Source organism: Arachis duranensis, chromosome 1 (assembly GCF_000817695.3).
Source record: "Arachis duranensis cultivar V14167 chromosome 1, aradu.V14167.gnm2.J7QH, whole genome shotgun sequence".
NCBI classification, from domain to species: domain Eukaryota; kingdom Viridiplantae; phylum Streptophyta; class Magnoliopsida; order Fabales; family Fabaceae; genus Arachis; species Arachis duranensis.
Window position 1 is genome coordinate 19,141,354 of NC_029772.3, and position 19,561 is coordinate 19,160,914.

General features: G+C 35.8%; 1 long non-coding RNA gene and 1 pseudogene across 1 annotated transcript in view; both read right to left on the bottom strand.

Annotated features, from left to right (window-relative positions):
• LOC107481331 (uncharacterized) overlaps positions 1 to 2,037 on the bottom strand; it is a 4,226-nt gene extending 2,189 nt beyond the window's left edge. Inside the window, exons 1-3 of the long non-coding RNA XR_001590586.3 lie at positions 1,336 to 2,037; positions 1,014 to 1,234; positions 788 to 932 (exon numbers count right to left, since the gene is read on the bottom strand). This is a non-coding gene — a long non-coding RNA (uncharacterized LOC107481331). The remainder of the gene's footprint in view (positions 1 to 787; positions 933 to 1,013; positions 1,235 to 1,335) is intronic.
• LOC107481314 (chloride conductance regulatory protein ICln-like) overlaps positions 1 to 11,586 on the bottom strand; it is a 21,619-nt pseudogene extending 10,033 nt beyond the window's left edge.
• Positions 11,587 to 19,561: the final 7,975 nt, after the last annotated feature.

Consider the following 19,561-nt stretch of genomic DNA (forward strand, 5'->3'; position numbering starts at 1 on the left):
AAAATCACTAAAAGCTCCTTTTTATATTAAAATCAATATTAAAGCATCATTCTTTCCTTTAGTGATTCAAACGGTAAAAATAGTTCAGTTCTAAATAAGCCGAACTCAATGCATAAAGTTCATTAAATAAATTAAGCTTGAAAACATAATATCCTCTTAATAAATCAAATAATACAATTTCTCAAATCCAACCCTTTTTAAATAACCTTTCAAACAAGACTAAGATTTTATAGAAATTTCGGCAGCACCTCCCCTAAAACTCGGACTTTTGCCACCCGATTCGGGTCCCAACTAAACCGTTCCTCATTCCTTTTCAACAACACAAAACCAGAAATCAATTCAAAAGCAAGCTAAATCCAACAATCGCCTCAGTGGCATATCTCAAGGAAACCATTTCAAAACCAACTCAATATCAACCGATTTAACTCATTTCCAAAGCTTTAAAGAAACGGTTTAGCAACAAATCATTTGTCACAACCAAGCCAATTAAAGCAAACCTGACTAGATTCAAAAGAGCGTTCGATATTTCACATTATCAAGAAAATCAACTAAATCCAAATCAATTCTCAATGGATTAAACTCGACCTCAAATCTTTAAAGGAATCAACTCAATCATTCCGTTTCACAAAACCGCACAACAAACCAATCAACAAACGTTCATAATCAATCGAGACAAATTAAACCATACATAAGGCCGATACAATCACCAAATACACAATATCTCACATCGGTATCCATATATAATAATTCCAATACATAAAACATAGATTTTGGAAAGCGCCCCTACCTCAAAACGCAATATCATAATCCAAAAGCGTCACCGGAACTCTCAATCAACCTGAATTTACCGGCAGCTTACATCATAGCTTTGTTTACTCTCGCAGCAGCAAGGACAACCCTTACGCGCAACATGTGGCTCCGATAACTTAATCCTAGAAAACATTATTATTGCAAAAATCTTAAAACACATCACGGGATATGAACTGGCAAGGTCTCGAGGTAGAGGTACTTACGGCAACTAAGGAATACTAACTGAACCAAAGCACAGAAGCTTCAGCAGTGGTTCCGACAACCACAGAACCGCCCTTGGCAGCCAGAATTACCGTGACTCAGCCAGCTCCGTTAGTAGTTCCAGCAACCGATGAAACAGCTCCAGAACAAACGCAAGTTGCAACAGAAATTTCCAAATGCAGCCAGTAACTACCTCCGTTAAGGGCAGTGGCAATGCAACTCACTATAACCATTTTATTTAATACAACTAGTGTCAACAACAATGCTTCTAGGTAGAAACGGATTGATGGAACAAGAGGAAATCAAAAACTGGGTAAAGCTTACCCAACAGTAGCGGTTCTCAGTTCAAGATGGAGTTAGGGCAAGGCTAGAGCAACATCAACTCCAACAGCGGCAGCTAGGAGGGCGGCGGCTGCATCTGTCGGCCAGGGAAGCTCCGGTGGCGACGAACCCCAGCAGAGGCAGACAGCAACTCCGGTGGTTCTCTCTGGTGATGACACCAGCCACCACGGGGACGGCGGCAGTGAGACTCCAACAATGTCGGTGCGGCTTTCCCACTCCTCCCCGTCGCGGTCGTCTCTCCTTCCTTGGCTCAGCTCGCGAACAGAGCAGATCCATGGCGTGATGGTGGCACGGCGATGCGGCGCGGTGAGGGCGACGCGAATGCACTGCGTGGAACGCGACCCTCTTCACTTCCGATTCTGATCTCCCTCTTCTTCGACGTTGGTGGCGAACGGCGAGCAGCTCGGCGGCGACGGCGAGGCCCACCGCTGCTGGCTCGCCTCTCCCTCTTCTCTTCCCCTGGCGCGCGACTCTGACTCCCTCTCCCTTTTCTGTTTTCTATTTTCCTTCTCCATTGCAGCGTTGCTGCTGCTGGTTGTTGGGGGAGGGTTTTGGTGGCTGTAGGGTTAGAGGAAATGGGTAACCGGGTTGGGGTTTTTAGGGTTAGGGGTAGTTTAGGTAAATTCACTTCAAATAAGGATAATATAGTAATTAGAAATAAATTCTAATCCAACAAAATTAATGTATAAAAATACTATTTGCTCATCAATTTTTACAAATTATTTTCAATAAAAGGTCCAAATCAAATAATTAGGAATAATATAATTAAATCCTTTATTTTCGAAAGCAGCAGTATTAATACCTTAAAATATAAATTATTCAGTCCAAATCATATAAAATCTCTATTATTTCATAACTACCAACTTCATAATTTGAATATAGAAAATAATCCAATAATTATAAAATTGGATAATAATCATAACTCGTCTCAAATTCAATAAATCAAAAATTGCCTTAATTATCTTTAATAAAACAAATTTCTGAAATTAAGGCTATAAATAACTATATGATTTGAGACTTGATCATAATAAGACTTTTCAAAGGTTTTGGGTCTTACATATTTTCTAAGAGGGAAAGCACAATTAACAAATAACCTAAAGTATCCATAACTGAATTTACACAAACTTTGAAGGTTAGACATAAAATAGTGATAGACAACTTTGAAGTATCCATAACTAAATTTGCATAAACTTAATCACAAGAGAAGTTGCAGGATTATACGTCAAAATATGAGACTGCACAAACAAAAGTGGATAGGGAACTACGAGGAAGAGCAACCAACCTCAAGTACTGTACGAGCTAGATCATGATGTCCATTTGACTGATCAAGAGAGTTCGCTGGATTATGAGAGATATAACCTTCTTCCTCTGGGGAAAATGAAGATCTTTAGAAACGTAACAACTAGAATAATCTACGGGATCAAACCTTTCCAAATTTTAACAAACAAGGTAAAAAGCCTCGCATATATCTTCCTCTTCCCCTTCCATCTGATCAGCACTGAAAATCCTATCATGCTCTTCTCCTTCCTCTAAAAGAACAATATCAGCACAAACAACTTAGAAAGGAGTAAAAAGTAAAAATAGAGTATTAATAACAGTATGGGAGGTTAGCGCTAACCATCATTTGGTTCTGGATTAAGCTCTGCACACTCACAGAATACTTGAAACAAAGTATCCATTGTAAAAAATACATATAAGCAAACCCCGGAGTAACAAACTAATAATCTATCAACAAGAAAAGTACCAAAGTGTAAATTGACAACATACATTGAGTAGGATAAGAGGGAACAAGCCTCATCTTTGTGATCCTGGATAAATCCTGTATGTCACTGGATTCAGAGTCGGAGTTTTCGGAACCATCCCCTTCAGCATTATTGTCAATCTTCAGGAAGTGCCCTACTAGTTAGAGATTTGAAAATAACAAAACGACTAAACTGTAACACATTAATTAAGAAATGATAGGTGATACCTGGGTGTATAAACAAGGATGGGGGTAGGCATCTGGGTCTCTTGAGATGGCATGGAAGGAAATAGACAAGAAATCAACAGCATATCTGATAAACCACTATTTTATGGTTTATCTTATGCTCAATTGAGTAGTTTTTATAAACTCTTTACCCACTTATTCATACTATTTGCATGAGTTTACGTTTTCCTTCCGAATTTTGTGCTATGATTGAAAACATGCTTCTTTGGTCTTATATTTGTTAATATTAATCCTCTTTTATTACCATTAGATGCTGTGATATGTGTGTTAAGTGATTTTAGGGATTACAGGGCATGAATGGCTCAGAGGATGGAAAGGAAGCATACAAAAGTGGAATGAATACAAGAAGTTGAAGAAATTGCTAAGCTGTCCAGCCTGACCTCTTTGCACTCAAACGACCATAACTTGAGCTACAGAGGTCCAAATGAGATGGTTCCAGTTGTGTTGAAAAGCTAACGTTTGGAGCTTCGCAACGATATATAATTTATTATAGCTGCTCCAATGCCAGGTGACACAAACGCGTGGATCACGCGGTCGCGTGACCTGGCAGGAACACAACCCACGCTAACGCGTGGACGACGCCTCCGCGTCACTCTTCCGCGACCTGTATGGACCAGAAAGTGCTGGGAGTGATTTTTGGGCTGTTTTTTACCCAATTTTCAGCCTAGAACACACAGATTAGAGGCTATAAAGTGAGGGAATGCATCAATTCATAATCAGGCTTTCATAATTCGCATTCCATGATTTAGATTTAGTTTTGAGAGAGGTTCTCTCCTCTCTCTATTTAGGATTAGGATTTAGTTTTAGGATTTTATTTGCTTCAAGGATTATCTTTTTACCAGGTTTAATATTCTTTTGCTTGACAGTTATCTCTTATTTTCAGATACCATTAATGCTTGCCTGTATTAGTTATGTTGCCTATTTGGCTTATGCTACATTCATGTTATGATTTTCTTATTTAATGTTACTTGAGATATTTCAGTTCAATATTGCTCTTTTTATTCATGTTATTGATCATTCCCAATCTGAAGATATTCTTATTCCGGTAGATTTAATTTCCTTCCCTTTTGGTCTTGGTTAAGAAATCAGTAACTCAAGAGTTATCTTAGCTCAACATAATTGATAACTGTTATCTTGCTAATTGAACTAAACTTCAATAATCCCAACCTTTTCTTAGGAAATAAATAGGATTCGAAGGTCTAACTAATTAGTCCCTTGACTTTCCTTTGCTTTAGCAAAGGTTAACTAAGTGGAATTAAGATTCAACTTTCATTATTATTGATAAGAATAACTAAGTCTGGACTTCCAATTTCTCATACCTTGCCAAAAGTTTGCTTTACAGTATTTATTTATTTTAATTGTCATTTAAATTACTTGTCATACTTCTTAATTCCAAAACCCCCAATTTTATCTTTTTCATAGCCAATAATAAGAACATACCTCCCTGCAATTCCTTGAGAAGACGACACGAGGTTTGAATACTCGGTTATCAATTTCAAAGGGGTTTGTTACTTGTGACAACCAAAACGTTTGTATAAAAGGACTTTTGTTGGTTTAGAAGCTATACTTGCAACAGGAATTTATTCTGAATTCTAGACCATGCAAAAGTTCTCTCATCAAAATGGCGCCGTTGCCGGGGAATTGCGAACATGTGCCTTATTATTGGTTATTGTAAATATTTAAAAAAATATTTTTTTTCTTTTACTTGTTTATTTGTTTCTCTTTTTTCCCCCTTATTTCTGATATCTACTATGAATTCTCACCCCTCTCGCTTTGAGTTTGGTTCTAACTTTGTTGAAGGAAATAGAAACCACAGCAGGAATATGCATCACGGTCAGACCAATCAAGGATGGATGGAGCCAAGAGGATCTAATCAACCCTTTAGGCAACAACACCCTCCAAGATATCATGTACAACGACCATTCTACAATGCATACCCAGCTGAAAGATATGGTGGACAACCTTGTAGCTACCAACAAGCCCCACCCTGTGCCCAGAGACCATCCTCTCGACATAATTTCGAACCACCACACTCACAATCTTCTTTTCACCATTCACTACCACATGATCCTTATCCACCCCAACGCCAATCCAATTACTCCCAAGAACCACCACTCCCCTATACACCATGTCCATATCCATCAAGCCCAGAATCACAGGTTCGCCTCGAAGAATCAGTAAAACAATTTAATGCAACCCTTTATCAACTGGAGTAAGCAATAAAACAATTATCTTCCAGACGTTCAGCCCCTCAACAGACTCCCATGGCTTTATGTGGAGAATTTAATGAAGAACGCAGCACGAAGAAGACACTAGAGACTCCATTGGACAGCATAGAGCATAACTTCGTACTGAAACAAGTAGAGGATGCTATCATTATAGAAGAGGAAGAGTTGGTTGAAGATTTAGGAGATGCTGAACCTCCATGGGAACACAGAATCATGGAAGACTCCATCGAGGATGCTACAATTGACGCTGAGAAGGATTTTGCACCGCCTCCAATGCAAATATCTTATGAAGAACTGAACGGAATACCCCAAGACGCAGGTTTTCTTGATGATGATGATCACAAGTCCTGTTCTCTTAGTGACGAACTTGCATCCGCAAGTGATTTCTTTGAGACAGAAGAATCTTTTCCGAGTGAATATGAAGATGATGTTGAGGTAGATTTTTCTCAACCTCCAATATATGACTTGAGCGATAATGAGGGAGAAATTGAAGACTCTGATCAAGATATGGTTGAAGTGGAAGAAATTTGTAATGCAGTGGAGAAATTCGCAGAAGAGCACAAAGGAGTAAAACTTACAGAACCACTTGATATGGTTTACTTGAAACAGATGGCCAGCTTAGAGCTCTCTGCGGCTTTAAGAGTAAAAGGGAAATGGCTCGCACTCAGAGCTGGTGTACAAGGTTCAATAAGGTTCCACTCTTCAACTCGAAGTGCACGGATTGGTATCATGCTCAATTGAATGGATCACGGAGAACGTTTGGTCACCATGGTGAGAATCTACTTTTTAAACCGCCCAGATGGAATCATGTAGATCAAGACAGAGGCGGATTTAAAAGCAAAGCTTGGGATCATGGATCCTATCCTGACATTTGTCATCCCAGGAGCCTGAAAATTTGTTTGAAGCTGCTCAGAAGCTTTACATGCCTAGTTTGGGACCCCGGAGGCTATTGGCATTCCAAGCATTGTTGGAGATTTTTGGATGAATTTAAACATAAGCCGTCATAATAGGAAGCTCAACCAATGTCCAACTTAAGGACTTTAACTAAAAGTGCTAGGTGGGAGACAACCCACCATGGTATGGTCGTTCCTTTTTCATTTTTATTTAGTTTTATTTGTTTTCAAGTTTTATTTTATTTTTCATTGAACCTGGAATTACTCATAACATTCATATCATTTTGCATTCTGCATACTGCATAAAAAAATTTTTTTACACACACGACGCGGCAGCGTCGCTGACGCATCCGCGTCATATGTGCGTTGTGAAGAAGAGAAATCGAACAGAGAGTCATGCGAGAGCGTGGCTAGAGGCGTGCCAGTGGCACAAATCGTCCCACGCGACCGCGTCGCTGACGCGTCCTCGTCACATGGGAATAATGGCCTCCCACGCGACCGCGTGACCCACGCGGCCGCGTGTCCTGATTTTCGAGGTACAAAGGGTGCACAACGAATTATTGTGCGAGAGTGGTGCTGGATTGGTGCTGGACGCGCAACCTCTATCACGCGACCGCGTCGCCGACGCGTCCGCGTCATTCCCTTCTCAAGCCCACTCACGCGATCGCATGCCCCACGCGATCGCGTCACCCCAAATTTGGCAAAAATAAAAATTCGAACAGAGAGTTGTGCGAGCGCGAGGCTGCCCTCGCGCCAGTTGCATAATCTGAGTCACACGTCCGCGTGACCAACGCGACCGCGTCGATTAATTTAAGCGCCAGTCGCGCGACCACGTCCTCCACGCGTCCGCGTCGCTTGCGCCGCACAACTTTTTCAACGCAGCCAAATATCTTATCTTCTCTTCCCTATACCTAATTCTTTTCTTCCTTTCTTATTTCTTTTCTTCTTTCTTCTTCCTTTTCTTATTTTCTTCTTCTCATCTTTTTCACCTCCATTCTATTTTATTTAATTTATTTGCATACTTTCTTCCATTGCATTTTAATTTTGTGCATCTTTTTATTTTTTTCTAAATTTATTAATTTTTCCATTGGTGTTACTTGTTCATATTCAACTGTTGTGTCTTTTTTGGTATTATTTTGGTACTCAGTGACTTGTTTTACACTGTTGGATAATATTGTTTAAGTCAATGCTATTTTTTTTATGATATTTGTATTCATTTTGCATTGACATGAATTTATATTATCTTGCACTCTCTTTTCCATTGTTGCAAATTTTTGCACTCTTGCTTTGCCATGTACTTCTACTATTTTCTCACTTACATGTTGTAGCTACCATGTAATTGAGACCCTTCTTATCTGGCATTAACACCCATATTTTATTTATTTTCTATCTTTATTTTTAGGTTATTTTTCTTCTTTTCCCTCTTCTTTCAGGATGGCCACCACGAAGGGAGAGGAAAAGCTTCTTAATAGGAAGACAAACAAGTCCACCTGCACAATCTTTGGAGAAAGGCATCAGTTGGAGCAGCCCATCCACTTGTACATCTTAGCATGCACCGAGGACGGTGCAATCTTTAAGTGTGGGGAGGTCGACACTGATCTCCATGGGTTAGTACTTTCTTGTCTCAACACCAATGTTTAAATTTTCTTTGTAGCTAGTTGTTGCATTTGCATATTTATTTGATTTTGTGCATATTTTACTACTTGGTTGAAGAAATATTTTCTTTTTCAAGAAATTTTTATAGTATTTCACTAATTTAAATTGAAAAATTTGTGTTAAACGTGTTTTGAAGTTGTATTTGGAATATGGTTTTTGAGCCAAAGAACACACAACCTGTGAGATTTTGAGCTAATTTACATGGTTACATTATTTAACCATAAATTTTTATTCTTGTGTGTTTTCTTCTCTATAATTGTAATCTTTGCTTTGTTCCATTCTATATGTCCAATATTTAATATATTTACATGCTTGCATATGATTGAGGCCATTGTTTGATTCTAGCTCACTTATCCCAAAATTAGCCTACCTTTTACATCACCCTTGTTAGCCCCCTTGAGCCTTTAATTCCCTCTTATTCTATAAACCACAACACTAGCCTTAAGCAGAAAAACAAATTTAAAATCCCAAGTTGAATCATTGGTTAGCTTAAGATAGAAATTGTGTAATTGTTTAAGAAAACCTATTGGGAACATGGATGATAAAAACAAAGGGTAGGAAGCTGAAAAGAATGAAATAATTCAAAATAAAAATTTTGGGAAGCATGCTCATGTGAAATCAAAATAATTGAATTACCATGTGCATTAAAAAAAGTTCAATATTTGAATAAAGGGGATACAAAAGAATTCCCCAAATGCAAAATAAAGCAATGCACATGGGACAAAATTAAAACTAATATATGAACATGTAACATCAAAAGTGGGAAAAATATGGGAGAATAGGTAAAGAAGCTTTGCTTTACAAAGTATGTATGTTAGGTGAGATCTTAGACTAATCAAGGATTCACTTAATTAGCTCACTTAGCCTTATATATACCCTTACCTTTACCTCAGCCACATTACAACCCTGAAAAGACCTCATGATGTTTGCATTGGTATGCTAAATATTTGTTGATTGATTAGATGAGGAACAAAAGTTTAGAAAGCATGATTAGAGAAGAGTAGAGAGATTGACCCTAGACACTTGAGAGATTTGAGCGCATATACACTACCAGTGAGGGTTCAATGCTTTATTCTATGTTCCCTGCTTTCATAAGCTATCTTCTTACAAGCTACTTGTTTTCACTGTATGATTTGAATTAGTGAAATCTGATTTATGTTTGTCTTGGAGAACTTATTTATTTTTAACCAAGTAGGTAGAAACATTTTGCATTTAGTTGCATTCATAGGTTGCATCTCATACATTCTATCATTTCTCTTCATCTCTTTACAACTTCTCTTGAGCTTAGCATGAGGACATGCTATTGTTTAAGTGTGGGGAGGTTGATAAACCACTATTTTATGGTTTATCTTATGCTCAATTGAGTGGTTTTTATCAACTCTTTACCCACTTATTCATACTATTTGCATGAGTTTATGTTTTCCTTCCGAATTTTGTGCTATGATTGAAAACATGCTTCTTTGGTCTTATATTTGTTAATATTAATCCTCTTTTATTACCATTAGATGTCGTGATATGTGTGTTAAGTGATTTCAGGGATTACAGGGCATGAATGGCTCAGAGGATGGAAAGGAAGCATGCAAAAGTGGAAGGAATACAAAAAGTTGAAGAAATTGCTAAGCTGTCCAGCCTGACCTCTGCGCACTCAAACGACCATAACTTGAGCTATAGAGGTCCAAATGAGATGGTTCTAGTTTCATTGGAAAGCTAACGTTCGGGGCTTCGCAACAATATATAATTTGTCATAGCTGCCCCGACGCCAGGTGACGCGAACGCGTGGATCACCCGGTCGCGTGACCTGGCAGGAACACAACCCACGCTAACGCGTGGACGACGCCTCCGCGTCACTCTTCCGCGACCTGTACGGACCAGAAAGCGCTGGGAGTGATTTTTGGGCTGTTTTTGACCTAGTTTTTAGCCCAGAACACACAGATTAGAGGTTATAAAGTGAGAGAATGCATCCATTCATAATCAGGCTTTCATAATTCACTTTCCATGATTTAGATTTAGTTTTGAGAGAGGTTCTCTCCTCTCTCTCTTTAGGATTATGATTTAGTTTTAGGATTTTATTTGCTTCAAGGATTATCTTTTTACCAGGTTCAATATTCTTTTGCTTGACAGTTATCTCTTATTTTCAGATACCATTAATGCTTGCGTGTATTAGTTATGTTGCCTATTTGGCTTATGCTACATTCATGTTATGATTTTCTTATTTAATGTTACTTGAGATATTTCAGTTCAATATTGCTCTTTTTATTCATGTTATTGATCATTCCCAATCTGAAGATATTCTTATTCCGGTAGATTTAATTTCCTTCCCTTTTGGTCTTGGTTAAGAAATCAGTAACTCAAGAGTTATCTTAGCTCAACATAATTGATAACTGTTATCTTGCTAATTGAACTGAACTTCAATAATCCCATCCTTTTCTTAGGAAATAAATAGGATTCGAAGGTCTAACTAATTAGTCCTTTGACTTTCCTTTGCTTTAGCAAAGGTTAACTAAGTGGAATTAAGATTCAACTTTCATTATTATTGATAAGAATAACTAAGTCTGGACTTCCAATTTCTCATACCTTGCCAAAAGTTTACTTTACAGTATTTATTTATTTTAATTGTCATTTAAATTACTTGTCATACTTCTTCCTTAATTCCAAAACCCCCAATTTTACCTTTTTCATAGCCAATAATAAGAACATACCTCCATGCAATTCCTTGAGAAGACGACCCGAGGTTTGAATACTCGGTTATCAATTTCAAAGGGTTTGTTACTTGTGACAACCAAAACGTTTGCACGAAGGGATTTCTGTTGGTTTAGAATCTATATCTACAACGCGACTATTTTTGTAAAATTCTTTACTAGAAAAAATCCTAACGTCAATATCCCTTGGTGTTGTCTACATCGCTGAGCCATATCACTTGCCCGCAACAAACAAAGTCACCAGATTGTGATGTTTAGGAAAATTGAGTATGTAACTGTAAAAGGAAGGAAAGAGCTATGGAAAATAACAAGTGATTTAGTTACTTGGTAGTAATATAGAGTGTGCCGGAGGAGATGGGAGGGAGGTTGGCAAGAACAAGGTCCACACCACGCTGCATGTGCATGAGTTCCTCCCCATTCTCAGTGTCCAGGACAGGTTGTCCATTATTGTTTCTCTCAGTGAAGTTTCTCAACCCTAAACCCATTTTATCACCGATTCTACGAATATCTACTAACTCTTACAATGAACTTCAGCTTAGCTATTACGGTTGCACACAGTTATGTCAGCTCAAGCTCACCTTTGGTTAACAAAATCAGACTACAATTTCAGGAATCACACACACAAAAACACAGAAATATAAATTTATACAAAAGAAGTAAATTTATAATTAAAAAAAGGGCATACTTAAAGTGAGAACAGGAGAGGTAGCGAAGCAGAGTGGGAGGCAAGGGGAGAGCAGCGGAGAACAGAGAGGAGCAGCAGAAAAGAAGAGAGGAGGTGACGGCTGGCGAGCACCATGTGAAGGCGACGGCAACGGCAGAGCTCAGCGGGCTGGAGTTGAATCAAACCTTCAAGCTAAGGGGTCCGGAAGAATGGTGACGGCTGGCGCTGGAGAAGAGCAGAATGGCGGGCAGGTGTCGCTGGAGGAGGATAGAGGAGATGTGGAGAACTGGAGATTCACATAACAGGAATCCTCGGGATTTAGGGTTTAGTTTTTTTTACTTTTAATCTAAACCCTAAAATGATGTTTTATTGTTTTTTGCATTTTGGCAAAACCGATCAGGTTTTGATTTGGTTCAACCGACTGGTTCTTAGCCAGTTGAATGATTGAATTCTAGTTTTAGAATTAGATGATTTTCCTTCCAAACTGAATTGTGGTCAATTATGAGTTTTACTTTAGTAGTTTTGTTATACATTTAAATTTTTTTGGTAACCAAGTCTAATTAAATTAGTCCAAACTCATTAAAAATCAGTTTTGTTAGTAAAAGCATGAATATCAAGGTTTTGAAAACCGGACCGATCATCAAATCACTCTAGTCACTAGTTTATTGATTTATTGGTTCAATCAGTCTAATCGTGGTTCAACCAAAAAAAACCGTTTTAAAATAAAATAATAAATAAATTATAGAATAACTCTCATCAACACAATAAAAAATAATCAATAAATCATCAACACAATGAAAATTATAGAACATGTTTATTGCTATATTATAGTCTATAGAATTATAAAACATGATTGTTTAATAGTTAATACATTGATAGTATTAAATGTTTTCCAAGCATCCAATCAAATGTGTTTTTAGATAATGGTAAAAGATACCTAAAAGATGCACCATCAAATTTTTAACATAGTTTTCACAATGTTAACACAAATAACAAAAATTAACAAAATTTTCAACCAAATTTTAACAAGCTCAGCACAATAATTAACAACAAAATCAAGAAACTTTAACAAAATTTAACAACAGAAAAAAAGTAAGAACCAGCAAGAACAAACCAGTAATCAATTTATTAGTATCAATTTATCATCAATTAATAAGCCAGTAACAGGATTAATCAGTCAAGAACAGGCCAGAACAAGCTACAGTAGTGAGCAAAGCCAATCAACCAAGAACAAACACTAACCACGGACAGAGCATCCAATTAACTGAAGCACAGAGTAAAAAAAATAGCAACATATTACTTAATCAATAATCATCAATCAATGAAAGCACAAAACACCAGCAGTGAGAACACTAGCAGTGAGCATTAAAAAATGACTATCACTGACCATCGAAGAACAAGCACGAAGAGGGTTTGATTTCTGAACAGACAATAAAAGAAACACGAAGAACAAGCAAGCACTAGATTGGAATGGAGCGAAGTAGTGAACACCGATAGCACGAAGACGGAAGTTCTTGAGTGCAACAGAGGCGGCAACAGCAGTCTCTCACTCCGACAGACAGCAACAAGATTGGAATGGAGAAGGATTTTTTTCTTCATTGAGCTTCTGCTCTCTGAACTCGAAGGAAGGAGATTGGAATGGGAAAGGGTTTTTCTTCAAAAAAATCACAAAACATTCGATAATCAATCAATGTGATTTGATTTCCGAACAGAGCATTAAAAAGAATGAAGATCAGGTGATAGTGAGCACTGACCTTTGGTTTGAGACGGCGAGCACGATGGCGAGCAGAGTCAGCAGACGAAAACGACGGCTAGTATGACGATGAGAAGACGAAGACGACAGACACTCGAGGAAGAAACAGCGTGCCTGTGACTGGTGAGTCTGAGAGCGAACAGGGGTCGGTGCGACGGACGTCGTGGGGGCAATAGAGGCATAAGACGGCAGTGGAGGCTAGGGTTGCGGGCAATAGTTCGTTGTTGTTGCTCTCTGAAAGTGAAATCTGATTTCTGAAGGAAGGGGTTGGGGTTTGGGGCACAAGGCTGGGGGTTGGCATCTCTCTCAGTTTTTTAACGAAACGGCGTCATGTTACCGAAACCGAACGGTTTCGGTTCCGGTTCAACTGGCCGGTTCCTGGCCGGTTCAACTGCTCACATCCGGTTTTTAGTTGATCGGTTTTAGACAATAAACCAAACCGTTAAAACTGTCAGTTCACGGTTGGATTAGTTCGACCAGCCAGTCCAATCCGGTTTTCACTTTTCAGAACCATGGTGAATATACGTTCCAACTATTCTCACTAACGCATGAACATTCGTATCCTACGTTCCTTCTTCGTCTCCTCCTTCTTCTTTGCCAATTTCTTCGTCATCGTCGTTTTGTTATTGCTGCACTTTTCTTTTTCTTTTTTCTTTCTTTTTCTAGTAATTTTGCAGTATTATGTATTTCTTCTTTTTTTGTTTTTATTTTTGTTAAGAGAGTAAAACAAAAAAAAATATGAGAAGATATAACAAGAACGAGAAGATAAACAAAAAAAAAAGAAGAAAAAGATGATAATAACGAAGAAGGAGAAGGAGGAGGAGGAGGAGTTTTGAGATATGCAAAATTTATCAGGAAATAACACCAAATTTTTTTAACTGTTACACAGAAAATTTTCAATTTTGAGACCGAAATTTTTTAACCATGACACAAATTCTTGTTAATAGGGTAAAACAAGAATTATGAGCAACATATTGATGACTTTTTTGGATTTAAAACTTACATGCATGTGTTTTTGTGATTGATTGAGTGTTGTTTGTGTGCTTATTTTGAACTAAGTTTGTTTGTGTATCGTTATTATTAAGTAATTTCGGTACATTTTGGATTTAAATAAGATACATTTGATCTGTACTTATTTTAAACTGTGTTTGTTTGTGTGTCATCAACATTAAGTAATTTCGATGCATTATGAATTTAAATAAGGTGCACTTGGTCTCATTTACTTGGATTTGGTATAATTAGTTCATGTAATATAATTGTAATACTTCTGGTGTTATTTAAGTCATATTGATGACTTTTTTGGATTTAAGATTTACATGCATATATTTTTGTGGATGATTGAATCTAATTTGTATGTTTGTTTTTGAACTAAGTTTGCTTGTATATTGTCATCATTAAGTAACTTTAGTGCATTATGAATTTAAATAAGGTGCACTCGGTCTATTTTATTTTGAATTGAGTTTATTTGTGTGTCATCATTATTAAGTAATTTTAGTGCATTCTAAATTTGAACTATTATACATATAAGAAAAAGACGACAATAACAATAACGATAACGATGACAATAACAATGATGACAATAATGATAACGATGATGAAAATAATAATGATGATGATGATGAAGGAGGAGAAAAAGGAAGGAGGAGATCGAAAAAATTCAAATGAAAAAAAAAGGAGAAGATGGAAGTGGTGATGTGGTCATAATGATGACGATGATAATGAAAGAGAAATATGAGAAAAAAGGAGGAGTAAGATAAAAGCAGCACGCGTGGGAGGAGTTGGAAGAAGAAGAGTGCGCGTAATGTAGAAAATAGATGTAACAATTTAATTGAACTTGGTTAAATATTTTACTTGGTTAGTTGTAGAGCTCAATTTTTACTTTTAATTCTATTTTTTTCTATTTCATTCACAATTGTAATGATAAGTGTCTTTTTTTTAGTTATGTATAATTGCAATAAAAATATAATGTCTTTGTAAATTTATAAATATAATTTTAAATTTTTTTAAGAACTGAAATGATGCAAATTTTATTTAAGTTATGGATAATAGACTTCATATATAATGTGAATTATGTTTTTTAAATTTTTTTTATTTGGAATAAAAACTATTATATACTTTTTTAATATTTATTACATTTCTCATAACAAAGAATATGAGTAATATTTTTAAAAATAAACTTTCCAAATATAAAATAGTTGTTTTTAAAAATTATTTTTTTTTAAAATCAATTAAAATTGATCCAAAATTAATAGAAATATAATATAGTTCGTGAAATAATAAAATTGTTAGTTGAAGAATTTGATAGTCAAAAAATCTATAAATCAAAATGTTGTTGGTCAAATTATAAAGTATGTGAATTTAAAAAGGTGTTGATAGAGGAATTTTTGTCTGCTGTAGCTTGTCGAAGAGTAAAGTTGACAAACAACATGTCAAGATTGATGGCGCAATGCACAAGGACGGTTATTTAGTTTTGCCTTTAGTAAGAATAGTTATTTTTCATATACTTCAAAATTGATATTTGGCAGCACAAGACTGGTTGGATTGGCTTATAAATTAACGAGACTTAGTAGAAACAAGAAGTTGGAATTCGTTTTCAAAAAATACTCTCGCACACTTATATCCCAACAAATTTTTTAGTCTGCCACGAGTTTATTTTCAATATAATTTCTTCCATGTCTTTATATTTCTTTTCAAATTACTGTAATTTTTCTTCCTGCAGTTTATTTATCTTTCTTTTGCAAAGTTATTTCCTTTCTTCTTTAAATTTCGACTTGTTATTTTAATTTCAAAGTCTTTCGACTTCGTTGAAAGCAATTGTTTACTTTTCTATATTTTCAACATTTATCTTTGTGTTATTTCAAGCGTTTTAATTTCATTTTATATTTCGTTCTTTTTTTTGTTCAAAGCAAAGTCTTTGGTGGATATAAAAAAATTGATACTCACAAAAAAGGAGTAGGTTTTATACTCACAAAAACTTAAGGAGCTTTCCATCTTGAACTTCTTGTTCCAATGCATCCTTTAAATTGATGCAATCTTCAGTTCGATGACCATAGGACTTATGATAGTCACAATATTGTGACTTATTCAAAGAGGCCCTTGATCGAATTTGTCATGCTTTAGGGAGGATACCCCTGTGAGACACCTGCTGATATACTTTCGTTAGTGAGGCCACTAACAGTGTATATGTTAAAAACTTTTCAATTCACAGGGTTGACAGCTTTGAGGTTGCAGCTTGTCCCAGAGTCCCAACCTTGTTAGGTAATGGAGCAGGGTTTTTCCTTTTGGTCGCAACCACCTTTGAGAGGTCTTCATCCTTCATATATTCCAAGGCAATCTAATGAATTTTTTCTATAAATTTCTCGTTTCGGAAAGTCAAGTGTCTCCTAAAATTCACTTCTAGTAAGCCAACAATAAGGCACAAACATACAATCTCTGGAGTTCATGTGTTGACTTCTAGTAGAGTCTTATTAAATTGATCCAAGTAATGTCGGACGCTTTCGTCCATTCTCTGTTCTACACCAAGTAACGAGATTGGGAGTTTAGCTTGAGTTCTCCTAGTCATAAAGTGTGCTAGAAACTTTGAAGATAGTATAACAGGAAAAGCCTTACATCTAATAGCATCTCCAACCCCTTCCAAATTTATCCTTGCTTCAAACGTATCTATATGCTCTTGAGGATCCAACTTTTTTTTGTACTTCAAGTATATCGATTTATCAAAGTATTTTGGTAACTAGACTAGAAGGATATGTGAAGCGAATAGGGTTTATCCCGTAATAATGTGCTCCCCAGTATCCCTATGACTTTTAAGACTTGGACTCCTTTGCGAAGTTCGCCTCCTTCTAGACTTAGGGGAACGAGAATTGACTTTATCCTTTTTTTCAAGGCCACAATGTTCCTCTTTACGTCGAGGATACTCCTATCGGGGCGAAGGAGATTGATATCGATACCTCCCCTGATGGCTTCTATTGTCACGATCTAACGATCTTCTGCCACGATTATATAAAGAATCTAATATATAAAGATGTGAATTGTAAAAATAGAGGGATACATATATAAAGAAGAATAGCATGCATCCATAAACGTTTTTCACTATATCATAATTTGCTCCAGCCTATGATGCACAGACACTGACACGGACACGGGACACGACACGACACGGGACACGCCGACACGCGAATTTTAAAATCTTACATGACACGGGGACACGCATATATATAAAATATAAAGTATTTTTTAGATGAATTGTAATGATATTTTGATATTTTATTGATATTAAAATATAAATTAAAATTTTTAATTATTTTTAATGTGTTATTTTAATTATATCAAGTATTTAAAATATTTTTTATTTTAATAAATAATATATCTAAATTTATTTTAAGAATATATGTTAAGAATAAGACTGGACACGCGGACACGTGATGGTATTTAGGTGTGTCCAAGCGTGTTTGGAGAAGAATTTTTTATTTTTTATTAAAACACAGTTGGACACAACAGACACGCGTGTCAGACGAGTGTCGGTGAGTGTCGTGTCCGAAATGTGCCCGACACGCGGACATGATAACTCAGTGAAGTGTCCGTGCTTCATATATAGGCTCCAGCTATACGATGAATTCAGGGCAGTCGGCAGCTCCAAAAGTTAGCATCGGTGCACCTCGAACACATGATCTGATTTCTTAAGCTGCAAGTATGCCGAGCACATTACCGTCCAATTCCATCAACAACAGTAATGCCTAAATTGAGATATTTTTAAGTTATAAACAAACAATCAACGAAACACTATTCATCCATACATTTTCATTTATCTATAAGAGAAATTGTATATAAAGAAAAAAAAGAAAAAAAAAAGAAGAGTTAAAATAGCAAGAGCATACAAATGATGATTCTTATCATTTTGTTTGGCCGTCTATATATAGAAGACCAGAAAATCATCATTATCTAACAAAATTAATTTGTATTTATTGCATTTAATTTGAATAAGTAAGAAATTATCATATTTTAGTTTAGTATTTAATTCACATGATTTGAATTTGACTTAATACATATAATTTAATTTGATTTAATTATTAGTTAAAAATATCTCAATTACTTATTTTATTTATATTTAATCTCATAATAAATTGTATTTAATGAGTTAAAAGAAATAAATCGAGAAACACTCTCAGAAGCATGCAACATCAGCTCCATCATTAAGTGTAGAAATTCGATTTTTATATAAAGAATCGAATTGACGTTAATTCATATATAGTATATAAGTAAATTTAATTAGAATAAATAACAATTTATTTATTTTATTTTAGACTTTATAAATGAAAAGACTAATTCACTAATATAACGAATTATAATTAATGTAGTATAATTAATTAAGTAATATAAATTATAACAAATTATATTTAGAAAAAAATATTTAAATATCTAATCAAATCAATTAGTTGATATAATTAATTCAGTGCAATAAATTGTATTGAATGAGTTAAAATAATTAAATCGGATAACACTCTCTGAAGCATGCCACGTCAGCTTCATCATTAAATGCAGACATCCGATTTTTATATAATAGAATAGATAGAATAGATTGAAACTGCTGGATCAAATGAGAAAGCTAAAAGAGAATTTACCAATGCAATTAATATATTAACTAGCTATATATAGCTACCAATGCAATTAATATATCTATAAAAAAAAAGAAAATAGAATCAAATCACATGCTGGAAGACGAAATGCTATCCATTCAAGTAAGCATCAAACTTTTGATCATAACACACTCTTTTTAGGTTTTATTATGATGATGATTTACCAATAAGCCTTTTTTTTTTGTCAAGTGGATTGAACAGTCCTCAATCTTAGGCATTACACCTATGTTTCACACACACACAACATACTCACACACTATCATAGATATCATGAATTCTTAAACCAACAACCAGCCTCAACTGAAATTTGAATCCGAGTACAATATTGTATGAGACGGACAAGTATGCCAACTGTGCTGGGCCTCAGCTGTCCAGTAAGCCATTAACTCGTACCTCTTTTTCATGCTTTTTATTTTCTGTCCGTTTTGTCTCTTCCAAGACCCTCCCACCCCACAACTTTTCTTAAAGGGGAGCATGTTCTCCTCAATAATATATATTTGTTTTTTTAGTGAAAACTGAAAAGAGAACATACATAGGCCTGTGTAAGGGCCCATATTACTTTTTCAGTTTGGTCCAAATTTGATGTTGAGTTCTGGACTAATTTTATGGGCTTGGTTGAATTGAAGGAAGAATAATAATATTGAATTTATTTACCAAAAAAAAAATAATATTTAATTAATAAATATAATTTGTAT